The following is a 22,237-nucleotide window of genomic DNA, read 5'->3' as shown; positions in this document are numbered from 1 at the left end:
TCACTTAACAATTAAAATATTCACACTTAAAGTATTAAAATTGGTTCTTGAATTTGGCAGATTCATGCTCAAATCGAATGGTCACTTTCGTCCCCCTTGGTACGTTCATGCATGCTCAACCAAAGATATTTACTAGCTGAAATAAATTCTGCCTTAATGCATGAATCAGCAAATGAATTAAGATGGGATGCCGAATGGTCATAGGAGCTGGCTGATCAGCTCACAATTGTTGACTCTTTTTTTCATGAATAGTCGGCTGAATGATGCACCAAGCAACTCCTAAGTTACATGCACAATCGGGTGCATGGTCCTTCATTAACTAGCTTCAATGTTTCAGCTAGATGCATGGATTTCCAGCTGAAAAATAGCTCCCTTTGTTCATGCACATGCGGGTGCATGCTTCCACTATAATAAGTTTCATTGATTCAGCTAAATACATGTATGTTCAGCCGCGTGAATGTTCAGCTGCATGCTTTAGCTCCCTGTTATGACAAATTAAACATTTGATTAAAACAACATCAAGACAAATTAAACACACAATTAAATATGTAATAAACTAAGACCCATTAATAAATTTGATTTACTAATATGCAATAAATCTGTCCGAAATTGGACATACTTAATGGACAAAACAAAGACATGATTTTAATGTGTAATATACTAAGACATGATTTAAATATGTAGCATGCTAAGAAAAAATAATGACCGAATAACAATGACACCAAAAACATTCCGACATGTAATTAAAGCTGTAAAAAATTAAAACAAAGTTAATTAAACCGAAAAAATTAAGAATGTTTGAAACTTATTCAGCAGCTAGATTAGCTAGCTAAATGGCAAATCAGTTCGAAGTAAAGTGCAAGGGAATTCGACGAGCAATCCCAAGCTCGATTGGTGGAAGCCTTTTCCCAAATTTGTCCCACCAAAGTCGAATTTGCTTCTTTGATTGCTTGGATCAAGCTCGTTTAGTTGGACCGGTTTGTAGCTTGATTGGATCTCGATTGGAGTCTATTGAGTCCTTGGGCTGGTTGGTATCAGCATGCGTGGTGATTCTAGGAGATCTTGGTCATAGCCCTCGTATGCAGTATCATGCCCTTTCCCTTGCGCGTCAGGTATTGTAGTAATTTTCTTCTGTAATAAGGATTTACGGTTTTATTTCTTTGAAATATTTTGCTTTAATATGCTTGAGTTTTTGGTTAAGCTGAAACGTTTATTTTAGGCCAAATGGAGTTTAGTTTTCACAAATTTCTTGCTCAACTTCTTTACTGACGCAATGATGTTATTTTCGCTCATATGTTTGCATTATGGGTTTATGATGTAATATAATTAAGGGTATTGGCATGAAGGACAATAATCCTTATGATAAAATGTTTATTTGGTATTTGGTTTTATACTTGCCTTTTGTGTTGGAGGCAAAATAAATAAGTTTGAATGTGGAAACACATTAACATTTTGAAGAATAAGAAGTTAAACTGTTAAACTTTATTCTTGGACAAAAACTACCGCATTTTAGATTCATATGGAATAATTGTATTAGGATTGATGATTTGTTTTTCTTTTAAACTTTTCTTGGGTACATAGTCTTTTATTAAGTTTTAAGCAATTACATTTTGCTTTCTACCATTTTCTTTTATGTTTTAGTAGTAAAGTGTACCTTTTTAAATCAAATAGAAAAGAGCAAACTGAGAAGATGAATGACCATGTGGAGCCTAAGGAATTGGTTTGTGCCAGGAGACTTGTTCATTTGTTTTGAACAGAATGAATACCCCTAAACTATGTATCTACATTGTTTTTTATAGTACTTAATTAATATTCGTAGGAACAAAGCTTGATATAATCTATAGGATTTGACATATGTAGGCATTAAGGTAGCAATGACTGGTACAAACATTTTGCAGGTTATGCCCTCTATATACTTTGGAGAAGACTGTTGACTTTCTATCATTCTTTATGTGACATCAATATTCTACTACAGTTGCCAGTCTCCTTGGTTCTTATATTTTCCTTCAATTCATGCCTACACCTTGGTGGATAGGCCTGAACCATTTCCATGATTTTTAGAAGGTTTAGATGGAAGAAATTAGTTATGATAAAGACCGGCTTCTACAACTTCCAAGCTATCATACTTTCAATTGTCGTAGTTAAAGGAAATTTTCTATAAGGTTAGCTTTTGTAAATTAGCCCTGTATTAAAAGTTTCATGGGAAATAAGTACTCTGTTTTTTGTTTTGTTTTTTTCTTTCTTGGTGTAGGATGATCAGTACTTATTGATATGCAATTTTTATATGCCCAAATACGCATCCTCTACCTTCCAGTCCTCACAGATCTGCCACACTCCAGAAGTAGAAAAGTAATAAAATTTAATGCTCTGTATATGCTAGTCCCATGTAATGACATGCTTATCTAACATGTCCTAGATATAGTAGAAACACTGAAAGGAAACATGGAAAAGAAAGCATGTTGTTTTAGGAGGCACAATTATGTCTTAGAAATGAAGAAAAAAAACATTATATTTATTTTTTGTAAATGCCATGAAGAGCTTTCGTTAAAACAAAATGGTAGTTAAATAAATGAATAAGTTGTCTATTCTTCTCATTATAATTGATTTCGCAGGCATCTTTGGAAGTGGACATTGTTGCTTATGGAGGTATACCTTTCGACGTAATAATGAATTAAATTGCACACCTTATTTTTTTTCTTTCCTTTTTCCTGCCATCGAATGTTTACTTTATAGTAAAGTTAATAGGAGAGAATCATGTGTACTACTTAACAACTTTCAATAAGAAAAAAAGTTAGGAAAATTTTCTTGTAGGATGGAGATTTTGTGAACCCAAACTTTCCATATGCACTATATATGAAAGATTATTCTGTTCGAACTCTAAATGTAGATAGGCTATCTTAAGAATTTCTTATATTAATAAATATACTAATTGAATGCGAATTTAAATATTTTGATAGGTTCCGAACCCCACTCTGCTGTTATAGAGAATGAATCTATTCATATTCACACAACGGTATTGTCTGGAGGAGTATCATGGGGCTAAGGTATTATTACTAGGCTATTATTTAATTTTTTTAACTAATTCGAAGATACAACGGCAAAAACACTCTCATAGCTTACCGAAGATACTTTACCCACTAATGCTCTTACTGAAGCCAATCATTCAGTTTGTAATACTTCTTTGGTTTCTTTGCTTCAAAGTTCTTCCTCCTGATGCCTTCATAGTGCAGGTGAGCTTCTATTTTCCACTAGAGAGATCTCAAGTTCTGTTTTCTATATTGTTTAGAACAAATAGTCTTACTCTAACTGCTACGGAATGTTGTTATGTCTTTTGCACCAAAAATTGTAGAATCCTTTCAGTGGAATCTGTCTTTCAAAGATTTTGATGTACTATCATGGTGTTAGAGGTTAACCACAAATTAGCTCCTTTTATGAATTCCTTAAGAGGTCGAAAATAACAGTTTTCTAAAGCTCAAGCGATGAGTGGCAGGCTTATGACTTATGAGCAATGTTTTCAAAAGAGAGAGAGATAAATAAAGGAATAGATAGAAGGATAGGGGTTCTTTTCTCTCCTTGGACCAATATCTAAATTAGTTGTTTTTCTTTTTCCATTTAAATTAGGAAAAAGACTTGTTGGGGTGGGGGAGAGAGGGGAAGGATATGTACTGTACAGAATACTTGAATGACATCCTCTTCATTTATCTTAAGAACAAGGGACCTTGTGCATACTGTATTCCCTATGAAGTTTTGTGGTTGTTTCCCCAGTGGTTCTTCTTTATCAAGCTTTCTATGATTTTTAAATGAGTTTAACCAGAGTTATCTCACACTACTGCAGCAAATTTCTTCCTATATATTTTTGGGCTTATTTTTGTATGAGCAGGCTTGTGGTTGGGTGTACATTTGTTACCTCTACATGTATGAATGAGTTTTTTTGGATTTCTGGTTGTTTTCCTACTGATTCTTATTCATCAAGCTTTCTATGATTCATAAATGAGTTTTAACTAGAGTTATCTCACACTACTGCAACAAATTTCTTTCTATGTGTTTTTGGGTTTATTTTTGTATGAGCATGCCAATGGTTGGAGTGTACACTTGCTACCTGTGCATGTGTGAATAAATTTTGTTGCTCAGTTTTTTCATTTTCAAACATTCATTTTAACAAGGAGAAAACTTCAACCAAACTCTAGTAGCCATTCTTTCTTAATAATGTGCAAAGTCTTTTTTTTTTTGTTAAAGAAAGAGAATTCCTATGGTACATGCTTATACATGATCCTGTTGGTGTTGAGAACAAAGAAACACACAAGTTTCCTGAAACTTGAGCAGCAAGGCTCGAGGCTTGCTTAAGAAACAATCGAGCTTGGAACAGAATGAAAGAAAGAAAAGCAAAGAAAATTTGGAGAGTATGTGGAAGAAAATTTTGCTAAATTCATTCAACTTTTTCAATGGCATAATGCCAATGCATAAATCAAGCAATTAGCTTGTCAAAGTCAGCATAAGGTCACCTAATTGCTACCTACTACCACTAATACCTTGAAACTTGTAAAAACAAGCTTGCACACTTAAAAAAAGGCTAAGTTAACAGCTCTATCATCAATAAATTACATCAATCATCAACCTAACATAATTCAAAATGAACTAAAATACATTACATCAACTAAAGATTACAAAATAAACAAAAAAGGAACATTTGCACTTGCTCTAGCAGCTTCTGCATGGCTCGGCCTGCATGGCTTGCTTCCTTTCTGCTATTAGTGCTACATGCTGGCCATACTTCAACACTCCTCCTTGGTTAGCATGTTGCAAACTCCTAATTTCTTTCTTAAGTGTTCAAACTTTTTTGGACTAAGGGGCTTGGTCAAAATATCAGCTAGTTGATCCTCTGAATTGCAATGAATTAGTTTCACTTCCTGTGCTTGTTCCATTTCTCGAACAACATGAAGTTTGATGCTGAAATGCTTAGTTCTTCCATGGAACACTGGATTCTTTGCAATTGCAATAGCAGATTGATTGTCACAAAAGATCTCTGTTGCTTCCCTTTGATGCATATTTAAGTCAGCCATAATTTTTCTTAGCCAAATGGCATGGTTGACAGCACTTGCTGCTGCAACATATTCTGCTTCAGCAGTGGATTGAGCCACTAATGTTTGCTTCTTCGAGCTCTAACAGAACATGGCTGAACCAAGATTAAAAGCATACCCTAAGGTGCTTTTCATGTCATCCATCGAACCAGCCCAGTCACTGTCACTGTATCCAAATAGCTTCAAATGTTCAGACTTGCCAAACAACATGCCATGGCTCAAAGTTCCCTTGATGTATCTGAGTACTCTCTTGGCAGCTTTAAAATGACTTTCATTGCAACAATGCATGAACCTCAAGAGTAAACTAACATCATACATTATGTCTGGCCTAGTGGCAGTTAGATATAACAAACAACCAACTAAGCTCCTATAGGTTGTCTCACAAACCTTCTCAAACTCACCATTGCTCAATAGCTTCTCTCCAAAAGCAACATGAGTCTTAGTTCCTTTGTTGTTTTGTATGGAGAACTTAGTCAAAACCTTGGAGGCAAAGGCCTTTTGACTTAGGAATATCCCATCCTGTGTTTGAGACACCTCCATGCCAAGAAAGTAGGTCATCCCTCCTAGATCAGACATCTCAAACATTTGCTGTATTTTGGTCTTGAAATCAATTAGCATTGCTTGGTCTCCTCCTATCGCCAACAAGTCATCAACATACAGAGACATAATGAGTTGTGCTTGTACCCCTTCCTTCTTGACATACAATGTTGGCTCGCTCTTGTTTCTTTCAAATCCCAAACTGACTAGATAGCTATCGATCCTACTATACCAGGCCCTTGGAGCCTGTTTCAAGCCATACAAGGCTTTCCTTAGCTTGTAAACCATGTGCTCTTTACCAACCACCTCAAAGCCCTGAGGTTGTTCAACATAGATCTCTTCTTCAAGAAATCCATTGAGAAAGGCTAATTTTACATCAAGCTGGTGGATTTTCCAATGCATTTGTGCTGCTAAGGCAATCAACAGCCTGATGGTATTAAGTCTAGCCACTGATGCAAAGGTCTCTAGGTAGTCCAGACGATACTTCTGGCTAAACCCCTTAACAACCAGCCTTGCTTTCAACTTATTTAAGCTACCATCAGCATTGTGCTTGGCTCGATAGACCTATTTCACCCCAATGATCTTCCTTTTGTCTGGTCTTTCTACCAATTCCCAAGTCTGATTTTTCTCAATCATGCTGATTTCATCAGCCATTGCTTACTTCCACCCTTGCTGAGCTTCAGCCTCTTCAAAGTAAGTTGGTTCTGCTATAGCTACTTGAACCCTTTCATAAATCTCAGCCAATGGTCTAGTGCGTCTGACTGGTTTATCATCAATGTCCATTTCAGGACCAATTTGATCTGGCTCAGTTTGGTTTTCTACAAGGTCTTCAAGAACTGTCTCTGGTTCATTCTTCTCCTAGTTCCATCACGCTTTCTCATCAAACACCACATCTCTGCTTATAGACACCTTGTTTGTTGAAGGATCTAAGATTTTATAGCCCTTTTTGACTAAGCTGTACCCCACCAGTATACTAGGTTCAGCTTTCTTCCCCAATTTGTCTCTCTTCACTACTGGTACATGAGCATAACATATGCTTCCAAAAACCCTTAGGTGAGCCAATGAAGGTTTAAAGTCGAGCCAGGCTTCGAATGGGGTCTTATGAGCCAAGGTCTTAGTTGGAAGCCTGTTTTGAATATACACACCAGTGTTGACTGCCTCTGCCTACATGGTTTTAGGCAGATTCTTCTCAAACAGCAGGCACCTGGCCATATCCATTAAGCTTCTATTTTTTCTCTCACTCACACCATTTTGTTGAGGATTATAGGTCTTAGTTGGTGTTTGATGCTTGCCTCATCACAAAAGGCCTGGAACTGAGCTGAGGTGTACTCATTCCCATTGTCAGACCTTATGGTCTTAAGCTTGCAGCCTGTTTCAGTTTCACCAACAATTTTAAACTTTGAAAACACTGAGCCTACCTCTAATTTCTGCTTCAAGAAGTAAATCCAACAAAACCTTGAGAAATCATCAATAAACAGAATGAAGTACCTACTTCCATTCAATGATTCTATCTTCATAGGGCCACACACATCAGTGTGCATGAGCTGCAGCCTTTCAAAGACTCTCCAAGCCTGATTTGAAGGAAATGAGAGACTAGCTTGCTTTCCTAGCTGGCATACCTCACAAACCTCCTGTTTTTGAACTGAACCAATGAAGTTTTCAGCCAAATCATCTTTGCATAGCTGGTCCATTGATATGTAGTTGGCATGACCAAGTCTTTGATGCCAAAGCTTGGATTTATCTGTTGTGACTGTGTAGGCAGTGTCTGAGCCTTTTGTCCAATCAACTACAAAGCTCTTATTAGTCATAGTGACTATCATGAATTTGGATCCACTTGGATCACTAATTTGGCACTCATTGCCTTTAAACACTACACAATATCCTTTTTCCAACAGTTGAGCTATGCTGAGCATATTTCTATCGATTTCAGGCACTAGTAACACACTTGAGATGAGTTTGTTACCTGTAGAAGTACTCATCAACATATCACCCTTACCTTCTGCTTTTATAAAATGACCATTACCAATCTTGACCTTAGTTTTGCAACTTCTGTCCTAGGACTTGAAGATGGTTGCATCTGGTGTCATGTGATTGGTGCATCCACTGTCCAAGAGCCAGCCATTTGTAACCTTCTCTTGAGCAACTGAGCATGACACAGCAAAAACTTGCTCCTCATTGTCATTGTCTTCGTTTGCTACTCGAGCCTCAGCCTTTGGCTGCTGGGGTTGGTATTGCCTTGGTTTGTCATTGCTCTTGCAAACCTTTTCAACATGCCCCCTCTTCTTGCAAATTTGGCATAGTGCATCTGGTCTAAACCAGCCTTTCTCTTCTGGATGACCAGGCCTTTTGCAATGTTTGCAAAGTTGGTCCTCTCTTCTTGCAGCATCAAACTTGGGCCTGTTTCTCCAAGTATTTTTGCCTTTGTAGGCAGAAGTGCTCGAGGCAGCTTTGGTCTTTGCTTGAAAGGCACCTTTTTGGTGCTCCTCCAGTCTGCTTGCTCTTCTTTGCTCTTATGCATAAAGAGCATTGATCAACTCTGTCAAGGAGATGCTGGTCAAATCCCTTAAGTCTTCGAGGGATGAAATTTTTGCCTCATACCTCTCAGGCAAGGTTGAAATCACCTTCTCCACTATTCTTGCTTCATTGAACTGCTCACCAAGAAGCCTTATGCTATTTACCACAACCATAATTTTGTCTGAGTACTGTTTGACAGTTTTTTCTTCCTTCATTTTCAAATTCTCAAAGTCCCTTCTCAAGTTCAACAATTGTTGCTGCCTTGTCTTCTCTGTCCCTTGAAACTCCTCTTTCAATTTGTCCCAGGCCTACTTTGGTGTTTCATCCTTATAAAGATCACATCTGACACTAAGTTTTAGATGCAAGACATCACTTTGTGCCTTTTGGTCCTTTCATCAACATGCTGCCTGATCTGAGCCACTGTTGGATTGGCTCTGGTTCAACATCAAAGTTGACCACCTCCCACAGATCGAAAGCCTGCAGGTAGGTCTTCATTTTGACCACCCATATGTGATAGCCTTCTCCATTAAAGACTGGTGGTACAGTTGGTGAAAAGCTTGATGTGGCCATTGTTCTAAGTAACAAGTCCCTTAAGATTACAGCTCTAGATACCAATTTTTGGTGTTGAGAACAAAGAAACACGCAAGTTTGCTGAAACTTGAGTAGCAAGGCTTGAGGCTTGCTTAAGAAACAATCGAACTTGAAACAGAATGAATGAAAGAAAAGCAAAGAAAATTTAGAGAGTATGTGGAAGAAAATTTTGCTAAATTCATTCAACTTCTTCAATGGCATAATTCCAATACATAAATCAAGCAATTAGCTTGTCAAAGTCAGCATAAGGTCACCTAATTGCTACCTACTACCACTAATACCTTGAAACTTGTAAAAACAAGCTTGCACACTTAAACAAAGGCTGAGTTAACAACTCTATCATCAACAAATTACATCAATCATCAACCTAACATAATTCAAAATGAACTAAAATACATTACATCAACTAAATATTACAAAATAAACAAAAAATGAACAGTTGCACTTGCTCTAGCAGCTTCTGCATGGCTCGGCCTGCATGGCTTACTTCCTTTCTGCTCTTGGTGCTACATGCTGACCATACTTCAACAGATCCATATTCTTATGGAAAAACTTTTTTGAATTACATTGATGATTATACTTTTATTCATAATATACATGTGGTAGCATTTACATCATATTAGGCCAATATGGATAGGTGGTGATGGAACCTTACTATCATAATTTTGTTTTTGGTATGTATGGCATCCTATTTGGATTTGGTCTACTCCACGAGGTAAAATCTCATGTTTCATTTAAAGCCACTACTTGCCCAAGTTTCTACCTTAGACTTAGGTGAAACTTTGTAATGTTCTGTAGTTTGTCATGTCTTTTTTAGCATCTTGTAATATCTCTGTGGTTATCAGTTCTTATTTTTTAGTTAGCTATTTTTTTCTCCTTATTATCGGTTTTAAAGGTTGTAGATGCCTAATTTTTCATTACATAAATTTAGCTAGGTCTTGCTCTTTTATTGTTTTAAGAAATTCTTTTTTCCCCTCTGAAACTCTCTTGATATTTCATCCATTTGTGTAGAATCCTCCTTCTATTCCAACATTAATGGTTGTAAAGTGGGTGAGCTCATTGAGAAAGTCGGCATTTATTGTTGATTGGCATAATTTTGGATATACCTTACTTGGATTGTCTGTGGGAAGAAGTAGCCCATTTGTCTCAATATACCGTTGGTAAGTTATAAGCCTCCTGTTTGGTATTGTCAAGGAGACCTTTCTGGAGCTGTGCGATGGATGGATCTGGTTTTGAATTTTAAGTATCTGCTTAGGTTTGAGAAGCGTTATGGGCAAATAGCAAACGGTTCCCTATGTGTAACAAGGGAAATGCAACTTGAATTAGCTCAAAACTAGGGAATTAGGTAAGATTTCCAGCTCATTGTTGGTTAATTATTTTCAGTTTCTGATGAAATGTTATGGGAAAATGTCTAATTATATTACATGTGGTTAAATTTATAGAGCCACAGTTTTATATGATCAGCCTCCTGAGTTTTTTTGTCCAACTTCACTTCAGGAGAAACATAATGTGAGATTCATGTTATTGAGTTTTCATAAAGATTTGTGCTCTAAGATTTATTTTGTAATGGAGTTTCATTCTTAGTTTTTTTCGGATTAAATAGGTATCTTTGTCACCCTCTTGGGGTTCAAGATTGTGTAACTACTAGTAAGTCTAGTAAATAATCAAATTTATTTTTATTAGCAGCCTTAAAGAACACTTTTGAATGATTTTACCCTCATGCAGTAACTACAGAAATTGGGGCAGGTGACTAAAATGAATCATAATTTACAACTCAGGTTGACACTGACATCTTGTTGAAGACATATAGGCCGGCTCTTGTTGTAAGCAGTACAAGCTGGTGAGACCATCCTCTATGAATGCCCTATTTGTGGACTTCTTGCACTCAATATTTCTACTTTTCTTTTTATTCTTTGTTGTACCCTTAGTTGCTCTAGCCTCATTAAACTTTTACCCAATAAGAGCGGTAATGGGAAGAATATGCTAATAGATGTTAGTCTATGGAATATAGAAAATGCTCAAGTTGACAAGTTTGTTGAAATATGTGAAACTCATATATTTTGGGATATATTTTAAAGTTATTTAGGTAGATAAATTTTATATAGGTAGATAAATCTTAGAATAAATCATTTGAGATGTTCTAAGAATATTTTATTTTCTCTTTTAGAAGTTTATTAGAATAAGGGAATTATTTTCCCTATTAGGTTATGACTCTTTTCTTTGTTTAAATTCAGTTGCTTAGTTAATAAAATATAGAACAGTTTTATTAAATGCTCTCTTGAAAACTTTCATGGCATCTGAGCTAGGTTATCTCTAGTAGCATCATGGTTAAAACAGCCTTCATTGGAGATAAGAGATCTAGCAATCAAACAGAGGAAGAAAGTTTTACCGTTGAAACAACTAATGAAAATTATGAGGGCCAAAATTCTCTAGAAGGGTCTCCATTCACTAAGGAAAAACTAGAGCATCTACACAAGCTTTTTCAATTACCACAATTTCTGATGAATTCTTATCTTCCAAACTCATCCAATAATCCTTTTTCCTCCTTTGCCCAATCAGGTACTGATTTTTCTATTTTTTCAGTGCCAAGCCTTGTAAAACAAACACGTGGATCGTTGATTTTGGAGTTAGTGATCACATGACTAGTAGTCATTTTCTTTTTTCAACTTACACACCTTGTGCAGGAAACAAAAAAATCAAAGCAGCAGATGGGTCGTTCTCGGCAATAGTCAAGGAAGGCACTGTTAAAATTTTGCATTCCTTGGTTTTACATGATGTTTTACATGTGCCAAATCTAGCTTGTAATCGCATATTAGTCAATAAATTATCCCAGTCCTCGTATTGTCATGTTATATTTGGCTCCTCTATGTGTAAATTTTAGGACATAGTATCGGGTAGGATGATTGGCAATGCTAAAGAATCTGGTGGAATTTACTTTCTTGACGACGACCATCTAAGTCAACCAACAACTACTTTATGTTTAAATTCTGCTTCTAGTTTTGATAAGGTTATGATTTGGCATTATAGGCTTGGACATCCTAATTTTTACTATTTAAGATATTTGTTACCTGATCTATTTAAAAGTAAAAGTCTTTCATATCACTGTGCAATTTTGTGAATTGGCTAAACATCATGGGTCATCCTTCCCACCTCAAAAATATAAAGCTTCCAAACCTTTTTTGTTAACTTATAGTGTTGTTTGGGGACCTTTAAGAGTCTCAACTTTTTCAGGAAAATGTTGATTTGTCACATTTATTGATGATCATACTCGCATTTGTTGGGTGTTTTTATTAAAAGATAAGTCTGAAGTTAAAAATGTGTTTTAGTCTTTTCATGTTATGGTGAAAACACAATTTGGTGTAAGAATAGAAGTACTTTGAAGTGACAATTGTGGGAAATTTTTTAGTAACCAATTAGGTGTTTTCTTAACCAAACATGGTACAGTCCACCAAAGCTCTTGTACAAATACACCACAACAAAATGGGGTTGCAGAAAGAAAAAACCAACATTTTTTGGAAGTTACTAGAGCCTTGATGTTCACTAGTCAGGTACCACATTATCTTTGGGGTGAAGGCTTGTTAACAGCTACATATCTTATTAATAGAATGCCTAGTAAAACTCTAAACTATAGAACTCCTTTCAATCTCTTTAAAGATAACTTTCCTAACTCTAAATTGGTCACAGATTTATCCTTCCGATTTTTTGGCTGTAGTGTTTTTGTTCATATTCACAATCAAGGTAAACTAGATCCTAGAGCAAAAAAATGCGTCTTTGTTGGTTATGCTTCTAATAAAAAGGGTTACAAATGTTACGATCCAATTGATAGGAAGATTATTGTTACCTTAGATGTCACATTTGTTGAAACGCAATCTTACTTTGATTCTAATCTTTAGGAAGGGAATTATAGTAAGGAAGATTTTATAATTGATCAAGAAAACACTAGGAATATACAACATAGGGATTCTAATAATGGGGAAGGTGAATTTATTATTAACACAGAAATTAATGATGTTAATGTTGTTAATGAAAAAGAGTATAACCAACAATTGGATCGTAACATTTGTATGTTAATAATGGCATTGTATGTTACGATTATAAGAATAAAGAACAAACAAAGGAGTTAACTGTTTACTCAAGAAGAAATCTAAATCAAGAAAGTGGAATCCACCAGATTCATCACCAAGAATCGACCCGCAAGATCTTGTCAAAAGTCCAGGTAAAGCTCATAATCCAACCAATGAATTTTTTTATTTAGATATTCCAATTGCTAAAAGAAAAGGTGTTAGAAATGTTGTCAAATATCCCATGTCTAACTTTGTGTCCTATAAAGCCTTGTCTTCGACATTCTCAACCTTTGTTTCGTGTCTTGATACTATGAAAATATCCAAAAATGTGAAAGATGCTTTACAAGTTCCTGAGTGGAAGGAGGCTATTTTAGAGAGACGTGTGCTCTTGAAAAAATAGGTACATGGAAAACAATAGAATTACCTGTAGGGAAGAAAACTGTGGGCTGTAACTGGGTGTTCAAAACCAAATTCAAACCGGATGGATCTTTAGATAGATACAAAGCCTGACTGGTGGCTAAAGGGTACACTCAAACATACGAGATAGATTATCTTGAAACATTTGCTCCAGTAGCCAAATTAAATTCTGTTAGAGTTCTTTTATCAATTCATGTTAATCTTGATTGGTCCTTACAGCAGCTAGATATGAAGAATGCTTTCCTAAATGGGAAACTTGAAGAAGAAGTTTACATGGATCCTCCTCCAAGTTTTGAAGAAAAATTTGGAACTCGAGTATGTAAGCTTAAGAAATCTTTGTATGGTCTAAAGCAGTCTCCTCAAGCTTGGTTTGAATGGTTTACTCAAGTTGTTAAAAAATAAGGTTACTCACAAGGGCAAGCTGATCACACAATGTTCTATCGACACTCACAAAGAGGTAGAACAATAGCAGTTATTATAGTTTATGTCGATGATATCATTCTTACAAGAGATGATGTGGATGAAATAAGGCGTCTCAAGAAGCACCTAGCATTGGAGTTTGAGATCAAAGACTTGAGTTCTTTCAAATACTTTCTTGGAATAGAAGTTGCTTGATCAAAGAAGGGTCTTGTGGTCTCTCAGAAAAAATATGTGATTGATCTTTTAAAAGAGGCTGGGATGAGTGGTTGTCACCCAGCTGACACACCAATTGATCCAAATGTAAAATTCAGAAATAAAGGTCGATTAGTTGATAAAGGGCAGTACCAAAGATTAGTCGGTAAGTTAATTTTCTTATCACATACAATGCCAGATATAACTTTTACGGTGAGCTTAGTGAGTCAATTTATGCACTCCCCAATGGAGGAACATGAAAAAGTAGTGTTTCGGATTCTGAGATACTTGAAGAGTTCACCTAGAAAAGGCTTATTCTTCAAGAAATCCGAACAAAAAGGAATTGAAGCTTATACAGATGCAGACTGGGCAGGCTTAATAACAGATAGAAGATCTACATCAGGATATTGTACATTTGTTTGGGGAAACCTTGTGACTTGGCGAAGTAAAAAACAAAATGTTGTAGCAAGAAGTAGTGCAGGGGCTGAGTTTAGATCAATGGCTCAAGGAATTTGTGAAATGATGTGGTTAAAAAGAATTATGGAAGAGTTGAGGAAACCAATAACTTCACCAATGAAGTTGTATAGTGATAGCAAAGCTGCTATTAGTATTGCTGACAACCTAGTCCAGAATGATAGAACTAAACATGTTGAGATTGATATACACTTTATCAAGGAGGAGATTGAAGAAGGCCAAGTGTGCATGCCGTTTGTTCTTTCAAAACAACAGATTGCTGACATACTCACCAAAGAGCTTTCTAAGACAAGCTTCGATTTTCTTGTAAGTAAGTTGGGCACGATTGATATATATGCACCAACTTGAGGGAGGGTGTTGAAATATGTAAAACTCATACATTTTGGGATATATTTTAAAGTTATTTAGTAGATAAATCTTATTTAGGTAGATAAATCTTAGAATAAATCATTTGAGATATTCTAAGAATATTTTATTTTATGTTTTAGTAGTTTATTAGAATAAGGGAATTATTTTCCCAATTTCTCTATTTAAATTCAGTTGTTTAGTTAATAAAATATAGAACCGTTTTATTAAATGCTCTCTAAAACTTTTAAAGTTTTGTTCTTAAAATTGACTTTTACAGTAACTTTTCCTTAATATGGAAGAAGTTTATCTTCTGTTCTATTTTAAGATCACTCAATTTCATTTTCAACCATTTTATCCTTTTATTGAAGTATAGTTATGCTCATTGTAGAAGTTTCTCCTATCCTATTTTAAGATTATTTAATTTCAATTACAACCATTTCCTTCCTTTTATTCAAGTATGCACATGCTCGTTTTTGCGTGGTGAGTATTTATAAATCTATTTAGTGATTCATTCTCGAGAATAATATCTTTCCAGGACGCCAGATGAAGATTTTGAGATTCTATTGGAAGCAGCGGTGATGTATGATAGATGACTTGCTGCTCTACTGGATGAAAATGATTCCGCTGATGAAGGGGTCCTCTGGAAGGAGATCTCTGGTGGAAAGCAATACTTGTACCCTAGGTTGTTGTTCATCATTACAGGTAATGGTACTGTATGTCCCTGAAGTATCTGCTTCTGTGCTCCATTGTTGCTTAAAAATTTCCAATATTCATTTAGGCAAAGGTCCTGAAAAGGAAAAGTACGAAGAGAAAATAAAGAGGCTAAACCTCAAACGTGTTGCATTTCGTACCATGTGGCTGTCAACTGAGGAATATCCATTGCTTCTTGGTATGATATTCGTAATCTATTTTCTCTTCCTCATAGTTCATTAGGAAGAAGGGAGAAGTGCTTCATAGTACCTGTTTTACATCCATATTCTTGCTTCATTTTACAGGTTCAGCAGATTTAGGTGTTTATTGGCATACTTCCTCCTCAGGATTAGACCTTCCCATGAAGGTATATCATTCTGGAGCTCCTGTTAAAGCCTTCTTAAGAAAAAAACATTTGCAGCGATAAACCTTTATCACTCACTGAACTTGTATTGGCTAGTAGGTGGTGGATATGTTTGGTTGTGGACTTCCAGTATGCGCTGTTTCCTACTCTTGGTAAACTTGTGCACTTATCATTCATGGTTTATTGGCTAATAATTCGATACCTTTTAATGCTAAAGTCTATTACTATCTGCTACTGGTTTGACTTCTGAAGCATTGACGAGCTTGTGAAGGTTGAGAAAAATGGTCTGCTCTTTTCATCGTCATCAGAGCTAGTGGATGAGCTCTTGGTAAGTGTTTTGTACTTGACAAAGGCAATTGGTACTTGCAAATAAAAGTGGATGATGCTCAATATCTTGATACAACCCTGCCTAGGAATCATAATAGTTCTTGTTAAGCATCCATTCTCACCTAGATCTAGATAATTTGTTGGAGCACTATTGGATCGATTGAAAATTACTCCACTTGCAATCAATGTTGTACTGGTGGTCAAACCGGCTTGACCATCTATTCCCGGTTCAACCATGATAAAATAAAAAATTTCAAAATATTCTACAAAATTTATAAAAAATAAAAAATAGGAAAAAAATATTAATAAACACAATAGATAATGATGAAACATAAACTTTCATTTTATAAATTATAACCTCAAAATTAAATATTTAAACTAGCTTCAATCTAGTACAATTTGTTTTTTAACCGGTTTGATTGGTTTTTACCAGTTAAACCCTTGTTGATTTTATGATACCAGTTGGACTACTGGTTCACGATTCAACCATTCGGTCTGGTCACCATACTTGCAACTGACAATTCATTGCAGCAAACTCCTCTTGTAGGTTGAAAATCTCATGAACTTAATCCACATCAACAAATTCCTTGAAATTGAACAATTACTCATGATTGCATCATGATGACCCTCGAACCATAGCTCCTTAGGCCCTATAAGCTACACGTTAGGGGAAGTGTGTAGCAGTAACATTCCACATCCATCAAGTATTAGGTTACCTGTGGTCTTATATTAAAGTTGGGTGCCTCCACCTTCTACCAATTGGTTTTTTAGGTTGGATGCTTGACAATTATTTTCATAAAAAAGAATAAAATAACCTCCTACTGTTGTCCATATGCAAAATTCCTTCAAAATCCTCTGCATTTCTCTTTCCCACAGCCTATTGGTGCATCACCATTAATATTAATGCCTTTCTCCTAGGTGTGTCTGGGGTGGATTTACACCCCCTGGACCTTGAAATTCTTTGATTTGGAATCTAATGTCTCTATGTGATCTCATGTTAGCTTGTGTTTGGCTGTTGAACCTTATTATAAACTGGGACCAGAATAACTAATTAAATAGTTCGTTGTTATTTTGTGACTTACATTTCCTGAGACTGTTAGAATGGTGGTTTCTGATATTCCTTGGTTTTCTATTTTACACATCAACATTGGCAGATGCTCTTCAGGGGATTTCCAAATGAATGTGATGCTCTGAAATCTCTCAAGAACGGTGCATTGGAAACAGGTTCTTCAGCAAGATGGGCTGCTGAGTGGGAAGAACATGCTAAGCCGTTAATATCAGAGGTTATTTAACTCATCCTTAAGCTTTTTTTTTGTTCTATTTCCCTTCACATTTTACTTCCCCTTATCTGATGTTTCTCAACAAATTATGTCTTATTCATTTCTCTCCTTTTCCTACCATACAGGGTGTATTACCCCTTTCAGCATGCTTTTTAATGAAAGATTTCCTTTAATTTTCCCATTTTTAATTGAATAAATGGACTTCAATTAGCAGGTCATATCCAGAAACTTGAAATAACCTTAACTTCAGCCATCTTGTGTCAAAGCTAGCCATTCCAGCCAACTTCCTCTGCCAGATATGTTAGTTTTTAGTCGAAGTGTTTGCTTCATGGGACATATGCTTACTCCAATTTTCCCGGGGAATATCACAACCCTTTGGTTAGAACTCTTTAGATTGTAGTCCTTATGGTTCCAAAATGACAGGAAGTTTTTATTTGTGGCAGCATACATATGATCGCATGGTTTGGATTTCTCATGTTTATAGGGTGTTTGACTGCTTCAACCCCTGAAATGTATTATTATTAAATTGATATAAATACATGGTTGCTAGTGATTTGTTACCAGCTGATCATAGTGGAAAAAATCACCCACGGCTCCATTTTAACGATCATTCAGATTACGTTAATGCATAACTGTTTGTGAAAACATGTTTATACATGCCTGCATACGTGTATGCATGCATACATATCCACAAATCGATGTGGATATGAATATATATGTGCATATCCTTGTCGAAGGTCGATGTCTATTTTGTTTTGCTCAGGAAGATTTTGATATTTATTTGTTCCATTTTACAAAAATTGTCTATTTTGTTTGAGTCTTCAGCTATTGTGTTGCTAAGTTCTATACTAGTGTGTTGCCATGCTCTTTTTTGATCAAATTTTCTATGGGAACGACTGGATAGTGTCATTATATACTTGTTTTTTTTAATGGTGAAGAGGCAAAACGTCTAATGTCTTAATGAATCAAAAACATTACAATATAAATCATTTGGGACGAATTGCAAATCACAGGCTACTACAACAATAGCTGCAGGGGGTTCCTTGAAGATCCTCAGCTGGCGAGTGTCTCTGCCTGGTTGCTGATCTCCATACTGGTGCAGCGTTTACTACATTCAAAAAAATGTGTCTAGTCCAAGCAAGAGTGTGCTAAGATCTATTCCATGCTCACATGTTCAGCTCCAAAGACCCATTCGTTTCTGTTTTTTTTTTTCCAAATGTTCCAATAGAACAGTCCAAATATAAAGCACCATTGGTAACACAATCACAAAAGAGAGAGGAGCATTTCAATTAAGGAAGATGTGAAAATTTTGTTATGCATACCTTGTGGAATTAATAGTTTCCAAGTATCTGGAATAGGCCAACAGTCATCTTGGAAGTTTGACAGCTGCCTCACCTTCATGTACACCAGTTCGGTGTGAACCATTGTTGAAGTACTACCCAAAGCCGTTACCCATTAGTATCATCTCTTATTGACCAAGCGAAACTTTGCCTTATATCACTCCAAACACGCATTAAAGCAAAAAAGAGAGCAATTAGCCCTATGAATCGGTATACGACAAGTATCAATCATGCAGTATTTTTGCCTAAGAACCTAAGCCCAAAAATATTCCGTATTTGTCACAAGGCTCACTCCAAACTTGTAGATCAAGGAGATGTTTTTCTTTAGCATTCTCCTCAATCCTAAAACCACTAGCTTTAAGATGTTGGCATACTTCCTCTCATTTGACAAGAGAGATTTTTCGTAAATCCTTCATAAAGTCCAAATAAACCTTCTCATGAATTGTATTACATACACTAATTGGTAACAACATGGTTTGCATCATTAAAATCAGAATGGCATATAGAATTACCTGCATTAAAAAAAGACGGTCATCCTATCTAGATCTGTTCGTGGACCATGTCAAGCCTTTACTTAGTATTTATATTAATCTCCATTGTCCAGGCTCGGCTCAAAAAATGAACCTAATTTTCATCCTAAGCTTGGCTCAAATAGAAATCTAAAAGCTTAAGTCTAACCTGTTTTGCCCATATTATTTTTTTAATATTTTTTTTTGTGTGGAAACAAATTTAAAAAATTCATTGAATACATTAAAAATCACTAAAATAAATGTTTCCCAATGCATTGAAAATACATTAAAATAAAGTCACAAGTAACATTAACAAAATAACAAAATAATAGCAACAATAGCAATAAAATAAAATAAAGTAGCATCTAATTAGCACTAAAACTCTAGCAAATCAACACTAGAATAGCAATACAACATCAACAAAACAATAGCAAAACAACAGTAGAACAGTAGCAAAATAGTAGTCGAACATCCTAAACTAGCAAATAATTTTTACATTTTGAGCTGTTATTTTTTACATTTTGGGATAACTTCTTACTTGGGTTTGACTAGTGTCATGAGGTTAGAACTTTAGTTTGGCAAACCGTGCAGCCTTAGGCAATTTCTTTGTTTCAAATCCGCCTAAGTCAGCCTAACTCTCGAAAAGTGAAAATTCTCTTAAAAATTCTCTAGGACATCGAAAATAAAGCGGAAGCGAACTCAAAAAGAAGGAGCAATGAAATAATTGAAAAGCAACAAGAAAGCAATGCACACTTTGAGTAAATACTCTTAAATATATTATTTAACTCAAGAATGGAATGAATACAAATGAAGGGGGAGGACTCTATTTATAGTTGAGCTCTCCCAAGTCCAACAATATAGATCGAATTACACTAATAGTTGAGATTAGTTCTCATCTACAATAAGAGAGTTCTAAGGAATTTAAATTCTATTCATCCTTATCCTTTAGGATTTACAATAATTATCCTAGTAAAAATACAATTTACTGAAGTGTTTACAATTTAATCAGGATTCAAATAGATGGGCTTTGAGTCTCTCCCAAGCAATGGGTCAGTCCTGTCGGGCCAAATGACCCCCAATGAACAAGAGGGATCAAAGTGTGCCCTGGCCGCGGGCTCCTTTGCACATCCTGTGACACTAGGATATGCATGTTTGGATTTGAGGGAAATGGCTTTAAAATAAATTTATTATTATAATTTAACATATTAACTATATATCTAATATATTTATAATATATTTGGGTCAGGCTGGGCCTGTGTAAAAAATTTTATCCAAGGCTGGACCTAAATACAAAACAAGCCTTAAATCTTACCTAAGCCCATTTTTCGAGCGTCATTTTTTGTTCAAACCATCCCATATTTCGGGCAGGCCTTTGGGCCTGGGCAGATAACCTGACTCACGAATAGGTCTAATCCCATCCATTCAACCATTTATGAATTTTATCAATAAGAATTTTGAGAAACATTTTATTAACTCGTTTATGTAGTAAAGGAATTCCTAAATAATTTCCTTCTTCATCCATACTTTAAAATGTAAGTTGAGAACTAATTGTGTCTGGCATTGACTTCTCTGTATTAGTCCAGAAGATTATTTGAGTTTTTTAACATTCGCTTTATGTCTTGAGAAATATCCAAATTGAGATAAGACACTAAATATATTTGTTTGGTCAAGATCTGATTGAGCAAAAAGAATAAGGGTTTTGGCAAAAAAAAAGGGAAATAAGTAGTGTAACAATCTAAAATTTTTCATAAAGCATATGACACTATTCCGGGATCTAAAATAGTGAACTTACAACAAAAAAAATGAAATATGAGCAAGATAAAGAATTTTATGAGAGGAATGATTGTAATGGAGATGGAAATCAATGAAAAGTATCTTGGATGTGGAAATGGGGCAAAAAGGATCAAATTGAAAATTCTAAAAAGTTTGAAGACTAAAGTAAAAAGTTGACCAAAAAAAGGAATATGAGTTATTAATGATTAATTGGTATAAGAATAATTTGGAATATGTATTGATGAAAATCAGTTTTAGGACCAAATTGAAAAGATTGAAAAGTACAATGACTAAATCGTAAAATTTCCATTTTTTGTCGAGAAGAAAGTAAAATGAAATTTTCACCATCCAATGAGTATTATTAAGGGTAAATGTGAACTATGAGATTTGGATATGAAAAGTGTCTACTGTTGTGAAGAAATCATGCATAGAGTCAAAAAGGGACAAAATGGTAATTTATCATGAAAATGGTATTTTGGTCATTTATCAAGAATGCATTATGGAAATGTTATTTTGATCTGATAATTTATGTATGAGTTTATATAGGCTTTTGGGTGTTATTATTGTGGTGAGCTTAATTGTGGACCATACAAATTTTAAACACCTTCAAAACCCCCCATTTCAACAAGGGTTTTTATGGTCCTTGAAAGAGAAAGTTGTGTTGGAGTATGTCCAAAGACCAATCATGAGATTATTGTAATTACATACTTTTCACCTAGTTTATTAATAAAAGGCATTGTCATTATTATTTATGTTTCTATTTTTGTGTATTAAATAAATTGTTTAATAATAAAGTCCTAACAATAATATGATTATTCTTAAATGTCCTTAGTCAAGTATTATTGTGGGCTTAGACAAAAATAACACATTGAGATTGATGTGTAGTTGATTGATGACAAAGTATTGTCATTAACATAGGGATGTCAAAGTGTAACAGCCCACCCGGCGAAGTCTCTGTATTTGGTCATTGTTTGGTGTGTTTTTGGTAAAATAAGCATAGATATAGTAGGTAAAGTGTTTGTTTTGACTAAGTATAGGATTCTATGTATGCGTCATTTGGCGAACTTTTTGTTTTGGCGTGTTTTGTGGTTTGGCAGACTCTTCTATTTAGTATCCACCCAACTAAGAGGCTCTGGGCGAACTTAGTAAGTTTCACAATTGTTTAGATTTGTTTATTATTTAAGTATGGTAATTTGGTTAGTTAAGTTAAAACTTAGTTAAATCGGAACTAGACTACTGTAGATGATAAAACTTAAATTAAATTAAGAGCACTTAATCACAGAAATCCAGAGAGTTAATGGAATTATTTGATTTTTCCA

General features: G+C 35.2%; 1 pseudogene; it reads left to right on the top strand.

Moving 5' to 3' along the window:
* Positions 1 to 833: 833 nt before the first annotated feature.
* LOC105798052 (UDP-glycosyltransferase TURAN-like) lies at positions 834 to 18,912 on the top strand (annotated as a pseudogene).
* The last annotated feature ends 3,325 nt before the right edge of the window (positions 18,913 to 22,237 follow it).

Source organism: Gossypium raimondii, chromosome 9 (assembly GCF_025698545.1).
Source record: "Gossypium raimondii isolate GPD5lz chromosome 9, ASM2569854v1, whole genome shotgun sequence".
Lineage (NCBI taxonomy): Eukaryota > Viridiplantae > Streptophyta > Magnoliopsida > Malvales > Malvaceae > Gossypium > Gossypium raimondii.
The sequence above is the reverse complement of the archived record's forward strand: the minus strand, read 5'-3'. Positions and strand labels throughout refer to the sequence as shown.